Consider the following 19,942-nt stretch of genomic DNA (forward strand, 5'->3'; position numbering starts at 1 on the left):
TACTATCTCACATACCCCCTCAAGAGAAGGGATGCTAGAAGAATCTCAAGCTTGCTTTAAAGAGACCAAAATCTAGTATGTGATAAAGGCTTTGTCATACAATCAACTAACTAATCATGGAAGGAACATATCTAATAATCACTCAACCAGCTAATACAAGATCTTAAATAAAGTGAGCATCTAGCTCTATATGTTTTGTTCTAGTGTGAAAGACAAGGTTGCTTGCAAAGGCCTGAGCATTTACATTATCACACTAGGTTTAAGAAGTTCAATACATTAGAAATTCAACTTCTTAGAGTAAAGACTAAAGCCATATTCATTCGGTTGCCAGATTAGTTAAGGCATGATATTCAGACTTTGTGCTAGAATGAGAGACAACTTTTTTCTTGTTGGAATTCCAAGAAATTAAAGAGTTGCCAAAGACCACATAATAGCCACCAACAAAAAAATTATCATTAGGACATGAAGCCCAGTCTGCATTTGAATACTTAGTAAAATGATGATTGTTTGACTTTTAAATGTGAATACCTAGAGTTACAGTGCCTTTGAGATATAGTGGAACACATTTGATAGCTTGCTAGTGAGTGATAGTAGGCTTATGGAGAAACTAACTTAGTTTATTAACTACATATGAGAGGTCAAGCCTAGTATAAGTCACATGCTACAACGTACCAACTATGCTTTGATAATGAGAAGGATCATAAAGAGGATCACCATCAGAGGTTCATAAAGTTTGACCAGGAACTATAGGTGTGGGACAAGGTAAACAATCAAGCATACCATGCTTCTTTAAGATATCAATAATATACTTAGTTTGACAAAGGTAAAGACCAGTAGAATCATATTTGGCCTCAATTTCAAGAAAATAATAAAGATCACTTATGTCTTTTAGAGTAAACATATGATTGAGTTATGCTGTAAAAGTTTTAATTTAGAAAGCATGATTTTTAGCTACTATAATATCATCTACATAAACAAGGACAATAATATAGTCATGTTGTTTGAACCAAAATAGAAAAGTATCACACTTTGCATTTTTAAAGCCCCACTAAAGTATTGTAGTTTGTAACTTGTCAAACCACGCACATGGTGCTTGGCTTAGACCATATGAGGCCTTATGCAATCTATATATGTGATTTGGATTTTTTTGATCAACAATGCCCTCTAGTTGATATATATAGATAACTTTAATAACAATGCCATTGGAAAAGGCATTAGTAATGCCAAGTTGATTAATACACCAACCCTTAGCAACTAGATGGCTTTGTGTTTTTGAAGACTACCATCTATATTAAACTTATTCTAAAGAACCCACTTGCATCAAACTATACTTTCACAACCAGTGTAAGGAACAAGGTCTAAAGTTTTATTTCACTACAAAGCATTAAATTCATCTTTCATGGCATTATACCAAGAAGGTTTGGATAGAGCATCAAAAATAGTGAGAGGAACTAATTCAGCTTTAATAATCTATTTAGAAACACCAACAAATAGATAAGAAGGTATTTGCACAACCACTTTTACTTTAAGTGAGCATATGTGTTATTTTTAAGTAAGGGAAAAGGTGTGGGAGAGGAAGGTTGAGAACATGAGGAAGGTGTGGGAGAGGAAGTAAGTAAAATAGAAGGAGAAGATGAAGATAGGATTAGTTTTGGATAGATGTTAGGTGATGTAGTAGAAGGGGTACTAGTTGAAGTAAGGACAAGTGAAGAAGAGGAGGTATTATAGACTGGTTAAGGACTAGGAGAGATGATAGGTACAGGTGGTAGTGCAAAAAAGATAAACATGTTCTAATTGCTATTAGTTTAGAAAACCATCTTTAAAAGGAAACTTCAATTCATTAAAGATAACATGGCAAGAGATAAAGATAAGTCTAGTACTGCTAAGACATTTATAGTCTTTATGTTCAAGACTATACCCAAGAAAAACACCCTTTGTGGTGTGAAATTGTAATTTGTTCCTATTATATGGAGTCAGACATAGAAAACATGCAGTTCTAAAAACTTTGAGAAACTTGAGATCAATTATGGTGCCAAACAAGGTTGTAAAAGGAGAATCACCATTTAATATAACAATAAATAAGCAATTAATAAGATAAATTCATATTAAAAAGCATCATACCAATAGTGAAATGACTTAGAGGCTTGAGCAAGTAATGTAAGTCCTGTTTCCACGATATGCCTATGCTTTCTTTCAGTTCTCTTGTTCTATTTAGAGGTATAAAGATAGGAATGCCTAAATTCAATAGCATTATTAGCTAGTAAATTAGCAAAGCTATGACACTAGCCACCCCAGTCACTTTGAATAGTTTTAATTTTTTATCAAATTTATCTTCAACAAGCTTCTTAAACTGAAAAAAGACAATAATTGCATCAAATTTAGCCTTGAGAGGAAAGATCCACATCAAGCAACTATAGTCATGTAATATTTGAAACTAGAGCTACTAAAAAGAGGTGTAAGGCCCCATATATCAGTATGTAAAAGATCAAGTATAGCAGAAGCACATGAAATAGACCATTCAAAAAGCAATAAATGGGACTTGCCATATTGGCATGCATCACAAGAAGAGTAAGCATATTTATTGATATTCATATTACAAGAAGACAAAGTCTTATAAAAAACATAGAATGAGGGATGGCCAAGATGTTGGTGCTAAAGTTGAGATTGAGTATTTGAGATAGATTTAGAATGTACAATCAACGTAGTTGGACATTCTTCTTCAAGCTTCACTATTGCATAGGAACTTCCATTAAATATTCCTTATCACAAGACTTTTTTGATCATTTGAACCTTAACATAACAACCAATATGATCAAATTCAATAGAAATATGATTATTAATAGTTAACTTGGCAATACTCAATAAGTTATATTGAGATCTACTACAACATTTGAAGTTTATAGCAGCAATTAATTTTGCTATAAAAGACAACACGTTTTTGAGTATTCCATTTAGATAGTAGTTTAAGTAACATACATGAAGCAACACAAAGAAACTATTGCCTATTATAAAATAGGCAACACTTGTGTACCTGTTACAATTTATTTTTAAAATAGGCAACCTATTATAACTATAACCTATCTAATTTATATTAAACCAACAAATAAACCCGTTCCTTAATTTAATCTCACTACCTCCCACCACCATTTTTATTTTCATGCCTTTCTTTAATTTATTTCAATAAATTTTTTTAATTAGCTTTAATCATAATTGGCTTTAATCTCCCTCTAAACCCTAGCTCTTCATTCAATCAACACCTAAAACCTTCAAAGCCATGCTTCATTTCTTGGTCACCACTGGCATTTCTTAGTTCATAGCAAGATAGTCCAGTGAAACCCTTTGTTGCCATTGAAGTCCTCATCACTAGATAGATTCTTCCTCTATTATGCCATCTCTAATTCTTGCTTCCTTTCTTAGACACCAGTGTTTCTTCATTCATGGCAAGATGGTCTAGTGAAATGCCTCATTGCCACTAAAGTCTTAACTATTGTGATTGATTCTTCCTCTACCACATTGTCTCTAACTCTAAAGTCTTAAGGTTTGTCTTCCTCTAGTAGCCTATCAAACTTCATCTCTATCTTTGGTTAATGTCATTACTATTAGGGCTTGCAAATGGAGGGAATAATTTCAGATACTTCTTAGATTTTGTAAATCATAGCTTTAGATGTTGAAAACAATTGATAAAAATCATAGCTTTAGAAGACTCAGTGAATTATAAGGGAAGAGTTTAGAGGTTATTGATCTGAATGCCCTAACATGCATCATTGCCTTATACTCTCATATAAAAACAATGTTACATAGTTTTGTCCAACTGGAGACAAACTCTCCAACTCATCAATTTAGAGGTGTTTGGTTAAGTATGCCACACAAAATAAAAGGAGAATGTACACTTCACTCTCTCCTATAATTTAATTGGCATGTATATTGCATTACTAGCTATTATGGTGCGGTTACACACTACATGTCAAGTTCATATATTTATTATTATTATCTTATTCTATAAAATGTTGAATAATGAGCATGATATAATGAAGTGGTATTGGAAGTTGTATAATACCAAACCTATATGTAACCAAGAGCATTTCACTATTACTATTTTTGTTTTAAAACCTTAGTCATAATATCATATAAACACAATAGTGAAACTGAAAGAGTAGAAAGTCTTGTAATCTACTTGAATTTATAAATACATGCCCATTTCTTTATATCAATCACTAAGTAAAATACTAGAAAACTCTTATGATATGTGAACTTGCTTAACTTTATAAATAGATAATTTCTTTATCATGTCCTGTGCAAAAGCATGACAGTTAAGATAGTGTTTAATGATGAGATTGTCATTTGCTTCAAACAACTTAATCACATATATATGATATGAATGAAGAGCACGTTCTTGTCATAAGTAAAAAAATTAGAAGCTAGAGTCTAAGGAACTAGGAAATTTCTCTATTTGAACATTTCTTGATCATTGGTAAAAAGAACTTAGATTGTTTCCCCACAATGTAAATGTGAAAACTCAGAAGGAAGACCAAGAGCTCTATGCTTTTTGCTGTAGAAAATCATGACGATCATTCTTTATAAGGCCCCCTTCTAATATATCAAATAAATTAGATGATAGAGTTGAGGAGTTATATATTTCAGAATTCATGATTCTTTAAGGGAGTAATCTCGAAGCAATTATTTTTACTCTTGCTTAATATTTAATAGAGATACCATTTGTCTTTTTTTTTTGCATATATGGTCTGATTGAGTGAATTATTTTGTAATCTTATTTAATTTTATTTATATATAATCTAAATTTATTTATATTTTACTTTAATCTGTAAACATGAGTTCTTTGTTCATAATCACATGTGCTTACTTTAATAGTCAAAGACAAGGGACAAGATCATTGGAGTGGGGATTAGGCTAATCAAGATTAAAGTAGTAGTCTTTGTTATCTTATTTATCTACAAGAGAACTAAAAGTGATGTGTCATGCTTTTATGACTTGATCTTTTGTCTCCTCTCTTTATATCTTCACGTACATTTTTAAAGCATAAACTTTTTTTTCATGCCATTTTTCATTCGTTATATGTCACAACCTAAGCTCATGTCATGTTCCCAATAACTCTAACTTTTAGAAAATCATATAATATTGAAGAAGGATTGGGTTGATTTGCCTCGACTTGGTGACGATTACATTAAAGGTGTTGATTACTTCTTGGATTTTACTTTTAGTAAGGGAAATCCTATAAGAAATAAAATTTTATGCCCTTGTGCTAAATGTCACAATTGTAGGTGGAAAAAGAGAGATGTAGTGTATGACCATTTAATAAGTAAGGGATTTATACGAGGCTATAAAGAGTGAGTTTTTCAAGGAAAAGGTACAAGTTCCATGGATGCTGATGGTGACATTGGTAGTGAAGGTATATTATGCGATGACGTAGATGGTTTATTGTTTGAGACATTTAAAAATTTAGTTGAAGTAAATGATGTGCTTGAAGGCCTTAATGAAGATGCCAAAAAAATCCTATAAACTGGTTGAGGAAGGAAAACAAGAGTTGTATCTGGGTTGTAAGAAATTCCCCATCTTATTATCTACCATCTGAATTTATTTGTTAAAATGTCTTTCTGGATGGAGTAATGTATCATTTACTTTACTTCTAAAGTTGTTAAAAGAAGCTTTACCTGATTTAAATATTCCTACCTCTTTCGGCAAAACAAAATCTATGATAAGGGACTTGGGATTAGATTACAAAAAGATTGATGCATGTCCTAATGATTGTATGTTGTTTTGGAAGGAACATAAGGATGCTAAATGTTACCATCTTTATAAAACTTCACACAGGGTTGAACATTCTAAAGTAGATAATGAGGTTGAGGAATCTAAAAAAGCTTATAAAGTTATTGCTAAAGTTCTAAGATACTTTCCTTTGATTCCAAGATTGAAAAGGCTATTCATGTGTTCAAGGACTATGGATTCATTAAGGTGGCATGTCGAAGGATGTATAGTAGATGATAAATTAAGGCATCTAACTAATGGCTAAGCATGGAAGGATTTTGATGCCAAGCATCCTAAGTTTGCACTTGATTCCCTTAATATAAGGCTGGGATTAGTTAGTGATAGATTTAATCCATTTAGAACCATGAGCATATCTCATAAGACATAGCCAGTGGTAATGACCATATACAATTATCCTCTAAATTTGTGCATAAAGCTTGAATATTTGATGATGTCTTTACTTATTCCTGGGCCACGGTCTCCAAGAAATGCAATTGATATGTACTTGCAACCATAATTGATGAGTTAAAGTTATTATGGGATATAAGGGTAGAAACTTATGACATTTCCAAAAATCAAACCTTTCAATTGCATGCAGCTCTTTTAGACTACCCTACATACGCTATGTTATCTGGTTGGAGCACTAAAGGAAGATTGCATATCCTACTTGTAATTATGGGATGACTTCTACTTATTTGAATCATAGTCAAAAGATGTGCTATATGGGTCATCAGGTTTTTTTAGACTTAAATCATAAGTGGAGATTAGATACAACTTCATTCAATGGGGAAACTGAGTATAGACACCTGCCCCCATTATTATAGGCAATAAGAATTTTAGAAGAGCTAGAAAATCTTTCCTCTGTGCTTGGGAAGAATAAAAAGAAAAAGAAGGATGGTCCATGGAAGAAAAATCCATCTTTTGGCAATTTCCATATTAGAAGGATATTACTTTATATCATAATTTTGACATGATGCACATAGAGAAGAATATTTGTGACAAAATAATTGGGACTCTTTTTGAGATTGCTAGAAAAAAAAAGAGATAAGAATTAGAAAGAAGCTTCATTTAAAAGCAACAAGTGATGGTCAAAGAACAAAGATCCCTAAGGCATGTTTCTTGCTAACTAAAGAAGAGAAATCAATATTTTATGGTGTTTTAAAGCACTACTACAAAAATGGGTATATATGACAGGCCTTATTTAACGGTTATAATTATAACTATCCAATAAATTAAAATATTGGACAGTTCAATAAATAACCGTCCAATATAGGTTATTTTTAGAATCGTCCAATATATGTTTGAATTTTTTCAATTCCCTCTTTTTTTTTAGACTTTATTAGATGATTATTATGAATAATCATCCAATAAAGATGTTGACTATTGGACAGTTAATATTTTAACCATATAATATGTGCTTTATTTCATTAACTTTGGCCTCCCCTTCTGCATTTTTCCAGATCTGATTCTTTTAGTTTTTCGTCTCGGCTCTCTCCTCTTCTTGTCTCCTCTCCTCTCATTTTAGGCATTAATCTCTTTCAAGCTCTCTCTTTCTCTCCCACCACTCTCTTCTCCTGCTTTGCCACCGAAGACTCATCTCCTACCACCGAAGATCTTGTCTCTCGTGCTCTACTCTCTCATACATAAGTGGTCTCATTTTTTTTTCTCATTTCTTCTGAATCTCTTACTCTCTGAAATGATTTAACTTGATTTTTGTATTTCATTATTGCATGGATTACTAATTCTTTATTAGGCTTTTGTTTTGTTAGATTAGATTATATTGATTTTGGGTGTTATTGATATTGCATGCAAGCTGTTCAGTAAAATGCTTCATAGAAAAAAATGAGCTTTGGCAAGAACCCACATAAAATTTAAGTTATGGGTCACTTGAAAATGCATGTTAGACTAATAATATATAATTAGAAGAGAGTTATATTTATTTTTATTTTTATCTGAATTTATTGTCTATTTTTTATTTATTTTTTGTTTGAACAATATTTAACTAGTTTGATTGAAAAAAATTTATCACTTGGTTCTTTAATTGATGATTGAGTAGTATATGAAGTTTCATAGTGATTGGAATTGTACATGAGTACTTGTAGCTTATTCAAAATTGTTACATATGTGTAATTTGTAGTTTTAAATAACATGTGATATTATTATTTTTGATAATGATGATAATGTGATTAGAATGAAGGCAAAATGCCTAAGAAAATTTTATTTTTATGTTGTTATGCTGCCAAATTTTTTTTTGAAATTAATAGTTTGGCATTTTAAGGGCCCTTTTGTTTAACTTTTCTTTTTAAATTAACAGCAAATTTTTTATACAAGAATTTTTTTTATTTGTTTTGAATAGGGGTAGAAAATTTCAATGAAATTAGTTTTTATAAATTAGTGACATATAATTTTTATAATAGTTGGGCCTATATATTAATGTTAATACTGAAATATATATATATATATATATTACTTATTATTATAAGTAAAAAATAATTTTTTATGATTATAACTAACATAAAATAATTCTTAATTTTTTTTAAATTATAAATAAAAGAATTCACTTGTTGGTAAGTTTTCACATAAGATAAAATACTTATAATTAATTTAATATAATTATAAATATTATTTTAAATTTAATTATCTTAGAAAGGGATGATATATATGTGTGTGTGAAAGCATGTGACTCATGATTGATAGAGTTAGTAATTAATGTATTCATTAAACTAACTCTTTCAATATGATTGAGTTACTAATATGATTTTTCTTAACAATTCTTATTAGATTAAGAGAGATTATGGATAAGAAATGGATGTCTGCAAATAAAATCACAAAAGAATATGTCGATGGGGTGAAGGAGTTCATTAAATTCGCACTAGAGAATGAGGCAGACCATAATAGTATTGTATGCCCTTATGTGAAATGTGGCCTCTTCAAGGGGGTTAGTGCGAGTGAGTTGGAAGATCATTTAGTGTATTTTAGAATTGATCATACTTATACATGTTGGCATAATCATGGTGAGTTGAGGGATACAATTAATAGAAGCCATGCGTATAGCAATGCGTACATGCCACATGATTTCGAAACAAGTATAGACGAGGATGATCGTGTTGAAGAGATGACTAATGCTATTAAAGAGGAACTTTGGGATTGTCCAGAAATACTAGAGAGGTTGAGAAATGATGCAGGGACATCTTTATACACCAATTGCACAGAATTCTCAAAATTAACCGCTATGTTGAGATCGTTCAACTTGAAAGTAAGAGGTAGGTTGATTGATATGATCCTAATAGAATTTCTTTCACTTATTCATGAAATGTTACTGAAAGGTAACAAGCTTTCAACCCAAACATATGATGCAAAACAAGTGTTGCGATCTGTAGGCACAAGTTATGAGAAGATACATGCTTGCCCTAATGATTGTGCTTTATTTTGGAATGAAAATGTATCATTAACTGAGTTCCTAAATGTAATGCATCATGTTATTAGGATAATGGAAAGAGTCTAGAGAAGGTGGTATGGTACTTTCCCATTGTGCCTAGGTTTAAATGCTTATATAGCAGTGTAGTAGATTCAAAAATTTGATATGGCATGCAAACGAGAGAATTAGAGATGGTATGCTAAGGCATCCTGTTGACTCTACGTAATAGGAAAAGGTTGATCGAGAGTACCCGGACTATAACATCCCAAAAATTTTAAGACTCGAATTTATTTTAAAAAAAAAATAAAATATCTATAATTAAATTAAAATTTAGAATAATTTAATAGAGATCTAGAATTTAAATTTTTCTCAGCAAAAACTTAGTTTTATTTGATTTTTAACTATGGGAAAAATTACCAAAGTTAACCCGAGATTTTGTGCTATAATAAAAAATGTTAGGCCCTTTCTTGTAATTTTCTCCAAACTTTTAGACCAGCATTTTAAAGAGAAAATAGAATACAAAAAGGAAAAGAAAGAAACAAAGGAAAGAAATGAACATGAGAGAGGAAAAAGAGAAGAGAAAGAGAGGGAGTTAGGCTCGAATCTAAGAGTCTTTGTGACCGTTACGAGCTCGGCTACATGATAGGTAAACTTCCTACTTCGATCCTCTTCCTTTTCTCTTGATTTTCTTCAATTTTTGAAAGAGAAAATTTCTAGATTTTGATCCTAAAGGCTTTATTCTTATAAGCTTTTGTTTTTAGGAATCCTAGGGAGGATGTTTTGAGTTTCTATATAGTGATCTAATATTTTGAATGGATAATTGGATGAAAAAAGGTGTTTTGGGCACAAATTGAACCCTGAGAGATTGGGTTTTGCTCCTCAATGGTTTAAGCTTATTGATTTAGTTATAATTTTGCTATTTGAGCCCAATAAGATTTAAATTAAGGTTTGGTTTTCATTATAAGGGCTAATAGTGAAAGTTGGTGATACTAAGTCAGGGTTTTTAATTGATTAAAAATTATATAAATTGAAAATTAGCCTAGTGATGGCTAATAAATATTTTTGGTAGTTAAGTGATACTATGTGAATGGTTGGTTTAATATATGGACCATTAGGATGGATTATGACTCATTGACTCAAGTTGTGTGGTATGAGTTATAGTCTTCATTAATGTTATTTGTCATGATAAATGATATGGATCACTTATATGTTGTAGGGACTGTTGGTGGAATTTGTTCGGAAGTTAAGGAACAAGCCGAGTCCTATTTTATACAAGAGGTACTATTTTGGTACCAAAGGGTTGAGGTAACAAGGAAATTTATATTTCTTATTACTTTGTTTTAGCTATTTTTAAATAAATATTACTAGCTATCATGCATTACATGTTTTAAAAGATTAAATGTGCTTTATAAGAGGTTATGGGATACTACTTTGATTATAATGCAAATATGTTTTCTAATTGTTTAACAATAATGTTTTTATGAAAACAAGATTTGTTTACATGTATTTTAATCATAAGGAATAGAAGTTGCACTTGAGAAAGTATAACTAAGTAATGTACCTTAGATAGGCTAAGGAACCATTTAAGGAAGATTTATAAATGTTATACTACCATAAAGTGTTGAAGTGGTCAATACTCGAGAAAAGTAAACACGAATAAAAGGCATGATCTCGGTGGGAGTTCACCAATGAGAAGGTGTGGACTTTTGATATTCTATGGTACACTGCTAATACTCAGTGTTGTCTTACGTATTGTGGGCTCAGTACACTAAAGTGGTTAGTGTATTGAGTGTTCGACACCTCCTAGTGGGGGAGAAAATCTGACATATGAAGTGTGAGGTTGAGTGCTTAGGCCAAGGTAGCCCTTACATGGAGAGTAAGTTGGGCTGGCTCTGAGAGGGAGTTAGCTTTGACTGCTCAAGATTCACACCAAAGGGGCATAGACGGTTTGGTGGATTAGATCATGCATTAGATTATATTTTGTACCTGTAGAGGTACAAGTAGGTGTAAGATTTACCTGTGAGTTAAAGAGTGTCAGGGGGCATTTGTTGGTCATGAAAGGCCATACCAGCTTACGTCATGCATTCATGCATTTTAAATGGCTAAAATATATACTATGTTAAATTTATTATTCATTTATTCGATTATGGCTTACTTTATAATAATCAATGTAGATTTCTCTGTTACTGAGACTATGGTTGTCTCACCCCTTTCTTTTCAATATTTCTAGGTCCAAGCGAAGGAACCAGTGGAGGACGGGGAAAGGAGCAGAGTTAGGGGTTGTTTGTGAATTATAAAGAACTGCAACCCCTTTCTTTTGAGCGATCTATTATAATGTATTTAGGATTAGGGTGCTAGTAAGATATGATTATGTATATGTCTATGAGTATGTATGGATTGTATGGCTTGTGTATGAATTTTTATTTGCTTGTAAACTTATGGCTAGGAAACTTGGCTATAGTGTGTGGTTTTGATGGATTTATTTAGTAGACCAAGTTTTCACTACAAGCAAATATTTATTTTGCTATATATATGATTCCATAAACAAATGCAAAGTAGTTGCATTGCAAATGGTGTGCTATGGGCAAACATACACCTTGGATAGAAAGAGTGGGTGTGTGGGCCCCACAGAGATCTCTGAGCCAAGTGAAAATATTTAGCATGTGTATTCATATGTATATATGATATTTGAAATAGTTTTTGATCACTCTTGTGTGATTTGTGCATTTTGGAGGTTTAGGGTCCATTTTGGGAAATGGCACCCGGGTGGTCAAATTTTGGTATAAAAGGTTTTTCTATCATTTAAATGTTCTATCAAGTATTTTTAGTCCTATTTGATGTGTCAAAGTGTTCTCACAAGTTTGTGACCATTAGGATGAGATTTGGACAATTTTGAAAATAGTTTTTATTAAAAACCTACACTTTTGCATCTGGGTATCCAAATCTTAATCCGACCGTTGGATTTCTCTAAAATTTGGGTCACAAGTAAAACCTCTTATAATCTTCGTGTGGGCTTTAGAATCATGTCAATCGGATATCAGACAGAGAAACAACACACTCAGAATTTGATCCGGAGGAGTGTCATGATAGCAAAAGTGTTGTCATGATAGCAATAATTGATAATGTTGTAACATGTACGAAATTCAATCTGTTTGTTGAATATTTTCAAAATTTGATATGCTAATAGTACTATTTAAAAGAAACATGTGGGCTTTGGAATCACTCTGATTGGAGATCGGATGATGAAATAGTGAACCTCGAAAGTTAGTCCGAAGGTGCTGTCATGACAGCAAAAATAACTAATGTTTTAACTTGTCTAATTTTTAATCTGACGTTGGATCTTTTTAAAATTTGGTACACTTATAGTACCCTTTGAATGTGACGTGTGAGCCTTAAAATTACTTCGACCAGAGGTCGAATGACAGAACAGCACCTCCAAAAGTTGACCCAGGAGGGCTGTCATGACAGCAATTTTACTGTCATGACCGCATCTTTTTATTTCACTTTCATCTATCTTGCTTCCATGTGCTATAGGTAGAATCTATAATTTTTTTTTAAATGATTTATTTCTTAAGTTGGTTGGAGGATCAACCCCTTAACCACATTTAGTTTATTTGAATTATGTGATTTTTGGATAACACTCGAGGCAAGTGTTACACAGACTTTGTAAAAGATTCTAAAAACCTACGCCTCACACTAGTTACCGATGGAATGAATCCACATGGCATGTAAAGCAGTACCCATAGTATATAGCCAGTGATGTTAATCATTTACAATCTACCTCCATGACTATGCATGAAGCGCAACTATTTGATGATGTCCTTGTTAATATCTTGGCAAAAATAACTAGGAAATGATATAGACATATACTTGGCTCCTTTAATTGAAGATTTGAAGCTATTGTGGGGGACAGGGGTCGAAGTGTATGATGCGTACATGAAGGAAATATTTAATTTGTAAGCCATGTTGTTTGGCATAATTAATGACTTTCTAGCGTACAGTAATTTGTCTAGGTATAGTATCAAAGGAAACTTGAATGCCTTATTTGTGAAGATAGCACATAGTTGGTGAGATTAGAACATGGTATGAAAAATGTCTATATAGGACATTATAGATGGTTGCCTCAACAGCATTATTATCAAAGATTAAAAAAATCTTTTGATGGTAATCTAGAAAAAGGTGGGCCACCTCCATTTTTATCTGATGATTAGTTGTTTGAAAAGGGTAAGGATTTGGATATTGAATTTGGAAAACATTTTGCGATGCACATTAGCACAAGTGGGTAAAAGAAAATATCTATTTTTTTTATTTGTTGTTTTAGATAACCTTAAATGTGCAGCATTTTCTTGATATAATGCACATTGAAAAAAATGATTGTGAAAGTATTATTGGTACATTACTACAAATTCTAGGAAAGACCAAAGATGGCATAAAAGTAAGACTAGACATGGTTTCTATGGGTATAAGTAACTTGGCACCCGAGGAGAATGGAAGTTGTACGTTTCTTCATCTAGCAGCTCACACATTGTCTAAAAAAAGGTCATTATGTGAGTTCCTTGGTGCAATTAAAGTTCTAGAGGGTTACCCTTCTAATGTGAAGAATCTTGTGTCAATGAAAGACTTGAAGTTGAAAGGTTTAAAATCTCACGACTGTTATGTCTTGATGGAAAATTTTCTTCCAGTAGCCATACATTCTATTTTACCTAATAGGGTGCGTAATGCGATAATGAAACTGTGTTTATTTTTCAAGTCAATTTGTAGCAAAGTGATCAACCCTCACAAATTACCAAGGTTACAAGGTTGAATTATAAGAACATTATGTGAACTTGAAATGTATTTCCTACCTGCATTTTTTGACATAATGGTTTACCTTACTATTCAATTAGTTAAGGAGGTAGAAATGTGTGGCCCGGCTTATTTGAGATGGATATACCCGATTGAACGTAATATGAAAGTACTGAAAGGGTATGTGAAAAATTAAAGTAAACCTTGAAGGTTACATTGTTGAAAGGTACATTAGTGAAGAGGCTGATGAATTTTGTTAAGAGTATTTAAGAGATGGCAAAGATGTTGGGATCCCAGTAGATAGACATACAGGAAGAGAAGATGGGGAAGGAATGAAGGGAGTCAAATTAGTCACTATCTCATAAACATATTAGGAGCAAGCACACCTATATATGTTACATAACTTTAAAGATGTTGACGAGTATGCAAACAAGCACAAGTCCGACATTAGGAAGGACAATCCTGGAAGAACTGAAACTTGGTATGAGAAGGAACATAATAAGAACTTCACAAGTTGGTTAAAAAAGCATGTTTCTGACTAGTACAATTTCAATCATAATTCTATTTCTGAAACAGTAAAATGGTTGGCTAGAGGTCCAAACATACAAGTTGTCTCTTATAACAGCTATGTAATCAATGGATACACATTCTACATCAAAGAGCTAGATGATCGGAGCACAATGTAGAACAGTGGTGTAACTCTCATAGCTGAAGCGATGCATATTTTCAGTGTAAAAGACAAAAATCCTATGTATGCATTAATATCATATTTTGGAGTGATTGAGAACATATAGGAGTTAGACTATGTTAAGTTTAAAGCTCCAATCTTTAGTTGTAATTAGGTTGATTATAAAAGTGGCCTTTAAATTGATGCATCATCTGGGTTCATACAGGTAAATCTTATAAGGCATGAAAATAAGGATGAGCCTTTTATTTTGGCATTGCAAGCTAAACAAGTGTTCTATGTTCCTGATGCTGTATAACAAAATTGGTCTATTGTTTTATTGTTAAAAAAATAATTAGAGAGATGATTGATGTTGTTAAGGATGATCCTTTTGAGGGGACTCCGCTTGAAAGCAATCTTATCGAAGATGGTGCCAACTATATAAGACATGATCATAATAAAGGTATTTGGATCTCAAAAAGGGACAAAAAATGAAAGAGAAGATTATGAAATTAAATCAAGCTATCAAGGTAAAAAAAGTTCAAAAGAAGATAAGGAAAAGAAAAATATTAACCTAATCTTATGGTGATCAATTTTCTTAATTACTATTTGTGTTTTATTTGTGCCTTATGTATTTTAATTTACTTTTTTACTATTTGTGTTTTATTTGTGCTTTATGCATTTTAATTTTCTTAATTACTATTTCTGTTTTATCTTTTAACTATTTCATTACAAGTAAATGGCTCCCAAAATACCACCTAGGAGACTTGGTGACCCCACTCAGACCAATAACCTATTTGATAATCCTCCTAGTGCCACCAGTTCACCCCCTGACTCGCTGATTGACCCACTTCCTGACCTCCCGATGGGTAATCATCCCTCTACATCTACTAATTAGCCTATGGCTAAAAATGCTCAAGAAACTATGGCTGCATCAATTAGAAAAGGCTTGGTATTGATAGATGAGGTTAATCAAAGACGGTTGGCTGGACAGAAATATTCTCTTCAATGAAATTCGAAGGGTCAACTAATTAGGACCCACAAGCATAAGTTGTCTAGCTACATTGAGGCTATAACCAGAGGGCATTTAGGATTATCAATTAATAGTTGCATGATGTAATCAGCCTCCATGGATTTCATATGGGAACAAGTTGAGGTAATATATATGTATTTGTAATATTAATTGATCTATTATATTATCATGTTAATTTTCTAACTTATATCTTAAATTTGTTGATTAAGTAGTCGGCATTTAAGATTGATGCCAATCAAAGGCATTTTATCATGGAAGTAGCATATAAGGCACATCGTGCCTTTTGATATTTTGCAGGATCAAAATATATTACTCATGTCGGTGGCCGTATTAGTCCTACAGTCCCTGAGTTGATAAATCATTCTTGGTAAGGATTTATATGAATTGATCACTAAAATCATGGTAATTTTTATGTTTTTAGGAACTAAGCCAGAAGAATAAAGATTTAAGGGCAAAAAATCTTTTTGCCTTCTTAAAAGGGCACTTAAGGTATTCAAGGATCGAGCAACAAGTGGTATGTTTTGAATTTATTAATCGATATGCAATATGTGATGTCACTAATGTATTTTAATGCATAAATTGACAAAGAGGGCATACCAGATAGCTCTATATCTCGAGCCAGACTCTTTATATTAGGTCGGACTGATAAAGATGGCAACTATATGGGTGAACATGTTTAAGAACTTGCTGAATAAGTTGTAAGCATTTTCATTCTCAACTTTGAATAACATGATAATAATTACTATTTTAATAACTTATGTTTTCCAAATTATGATAAAGAGAGTATCATCTTAGAAGAAGTTTCTAAAGGCAAACTTCCCTAGGACAAAGATGTCTTTGAAAAGGCATTAGGGAATCGTGATCACCCGAGTCATGTTAGAGGTATTGGCATGGGGGTCTCAAGGAAACAAATAATGGAGGGAAAAAAGAGTCTAAAAGATGTACCTTCTTGAACTAAATTTAATGCTCTAAAACAACAAGTAGAAGTGCAACAAAAAATGATTGAGGCACTGCTGAGTACTAATGATTCTAGGAAGTCGCCCTTTGAGCACATAAGTCCCAGCAAGATAAATAGTTGCACTGTGGCCCAGCTATCTGGTCAAATTCTCAAGGTATATATTATTTTTATTCCTTAACTTTGGTTGACCATTATTTTATTAACTTATACTTATTTTTATTTAGGGCGAGCACGATTTCTTTTTTATGGCAAATAGCCCTAGTAGACATAAAGTGCCAAGAGGTTGTGTGTTTAACATCCCTGGGGAAAATACCATACACAATGTGCCGATGCTTGCAGATTATTTGCAAGGGTTGATTCTTAAACCCATTGATGCCAACTACCCATTACCCATTCTAATCTTAGATGCATTTACTGTTGGAAAAGCAAGTGGCAACTTTATTATATGGCTCAGGGTTTGCTTCTGTGTAGAAGATGAAGCACAAAATTGACAGGTATACTGGTTACCCTTTTATATATATGTCATATAATTGGTCTCTAACTATATAATCGGTGCGTAGTCTACGGCAAAGGGCATCACTATACAATTGGGCTAATTATTCAAGGTTGAGTTAGTCGTGCTAAACTAATTGCCAAAAACCTACAAGAGCGTACTTGAGGTATATGCAAAGTTATTTGCTAATTCTATAGTACTTATCAGCTTTGACCAGAGCATGTATGGCAGAGAACAACACGATTTGATTAAGGTTGACATGGTCAACGAAGTCCTCAAGCAAGTTTCGATTACCCAAAATGTGGTTCATTTTTATATGAGGTACATATTGTTTATATGACTTTTTATTATATTTTAAACTTAATATAATATAATAATTTGTTTATTTTTTCATTTAGGTACCTATATGAAAATTTTATCGTCCCTAGTGATCTTACATCAAAATTTGTCTTCGTCTATCCTCATGATGTCTCTGTTCATCACAACATCATTATCGAGGTACGGTATAGCCAAGCTCAAACATTAACAAAGTACTTTAAGGTAAAAAACCCTACTTCAGGGACGTTATTTCTAGTACCTTATGTACAAGGGTGAGTTCAGTGGTATCCTAATTTATTTAATTTATGTTGTCATTTTAAGTTTCATAACATATGTTTTAAAATTGTTTTAGGAGCCACTAGATGCTAATCAGCATTATACCGGCTGCTGTTAAAGTTGAAAGTTTTACTACTTGAATTCTGCTAGTGGACAACCAGATAATAGGCCAGATATGATGGAATTATTTAATTTGTAAGTTTATATTTTGATTAACATTTCTATATTTTTCATTTTAAATTTCTAGTTTTAACTTATTTTCTTTCTTATCAGGGTCATGGTGCTTTATCGAACTAAAAAGAACTTACCTGTTCCATTAAGGTACAAGTCATATGATCTAGCCTACCCTAATTGAAAGATAATAAAGGTACTTCTCACTACTAATTTTAACAATCAATTTTAGTTTTCTAATTAATTCAACAACATGTTTATTGATTTTTATATGCAGTGTCCATGACAAATAGCATATAACGAGGACTATGGATATTACATCATGAGATTTCTTAAAGACATCATCACTCATGGGATGACTCTAATCTCCCTTGTAGTATGTATGTTATTTACATTAAATTATATGTCATTATGAATTTTAATTTGTTGAAAAAATTAACATGGTTGTCATATTACATTATTGTAGTATTATCTTGATTCATATTATGAAGAATTCAAGGATCGTCACATCAATGAAGTTATTAAGGAATGGTGTGATTATATTTTTCAGCTGTGGGCCAGAAATAAGTAAATTGCACTTTTTCATTTTAGTTTTTATAATGTAGAATAATTTTAGTTTAGTCTAGCAAATAACTTTATTTTACTTAGTATTATGTTGAGCAATTGTATAGGTAACAATTTTTTTATTTTAATAAAATTATTAGTTTACTATAATTCAATTTAGTTTAGTATAATTATAGATTGAACTGAATTGGATTGGACTGGTCTGTATTTACATTATACTGTTATATGGGGGCTATAAAAAATGTAGCTAGCATATTAAAAAAATTGCAATACAATAACCGTCTAATATAACGAAAGTATTGGATGGTTATTTTATGAACTGTCTAATATATTGTTTCCCTATACACTCCATTCTGATACCATATTGGACAGATCTTTGAACCTTTCAATATTATATATTGGATGGTTTTAATAATCATTCAATATTTACTTTATCAATATATGACGGTCTCATATTAGATGGTTCATAACCGTCTAATATAGGCAAAAATAACTGTTCAATATTCCCTTTCCTGTAGTAATGAAGGAAGTGAAACTTCCTGATGGTATGGCCTCCAACATTTTAAGATGTGTGCAAGTCAATAAAGGAAAATTTTTTGGATACAAAAGTCATGATACTGCACTGCTTATTACAAGTATCAATACTAGGGATAACTCCTGAACAAGTTGCTATTCCACTCATTCAACTTGGTAGCTTCTTTCATTCTTTATGCCAAAAGGTTGTTGAGGAGAAAAGTTTAGACACATTGGAAATAGAGATTGCAAAAACACCTTGTCAATGGGAAAAAACATTTCCACCTAGTTTTTTTTGACATAATAGTTCACTTACCTATTCACCTAGCAAATGAAGTTAGACTAGGTGGACCTATTCAGTTTTAGTAGATGTATTACATGGAGAGATATTTAGGTAATTTGAAGTTATTTGTTCATAATAAAAGTCGACCAAAAGGCTCTATTGCTGAAGCATATTTGGCTAAAGAGTCATTGACATTTTATTCAAGATATTTGTCTAGTAATGTAGATGTAAAGATGAATAGGATGACTCGTAACAATGATGAGCATCCAAGCACAGGTTATCCTATTAGAAAAAAAAATATTTTTGCTTCAATAAAAGTTGTCCACCAAGCCTATGGGTATATTTTGTTCAACTATGATAAAGTACAAGACTATGTTAGGTGCTTTCATGCATTAACTCATTACCTAAGTCTTGTTAATATTTTATGTTTTATTGTTTTATTGACAAGCCTATTAACTCTTGTAGTGAGCATGAGGCTGAGGTTCACAATCATCATAAAAGAACCAAGTGGATGAAAGCCAAAACACAAGGGGAGGATTTCATTCAATGCTTGAAACACAAGCTACACATGATGACATACTAAAATTAGTTAAGCACTTAGCTAGAGGGCCAAATTGTGTTGCTAAGAGTTTTTTTAGGTATGTCATTAATGGTTGCAAATTTCATACCAAGTAGCATGATGTAAAGAGTAAAACTCCAAATA

The sequence above is a fragment of the Prosopis cineraria genome, unplaced genomic scaffold (genome assembly GCF_029017545.1).
Source record: "Prosopis cineraria cultivar Desert tree isolate PC_DT_omini unplaced genomic scaffold, ASM2901754v1 PC3, whole genome shotgun sequence".
Classification (NCBI taxonomy): domain Eukaryota; kingdom Viridiplantae; phylum Streptophyta; class Magnoliopsida; order Fabales; family Fabaceae; genus Prosopis; species Prosopis cineraria.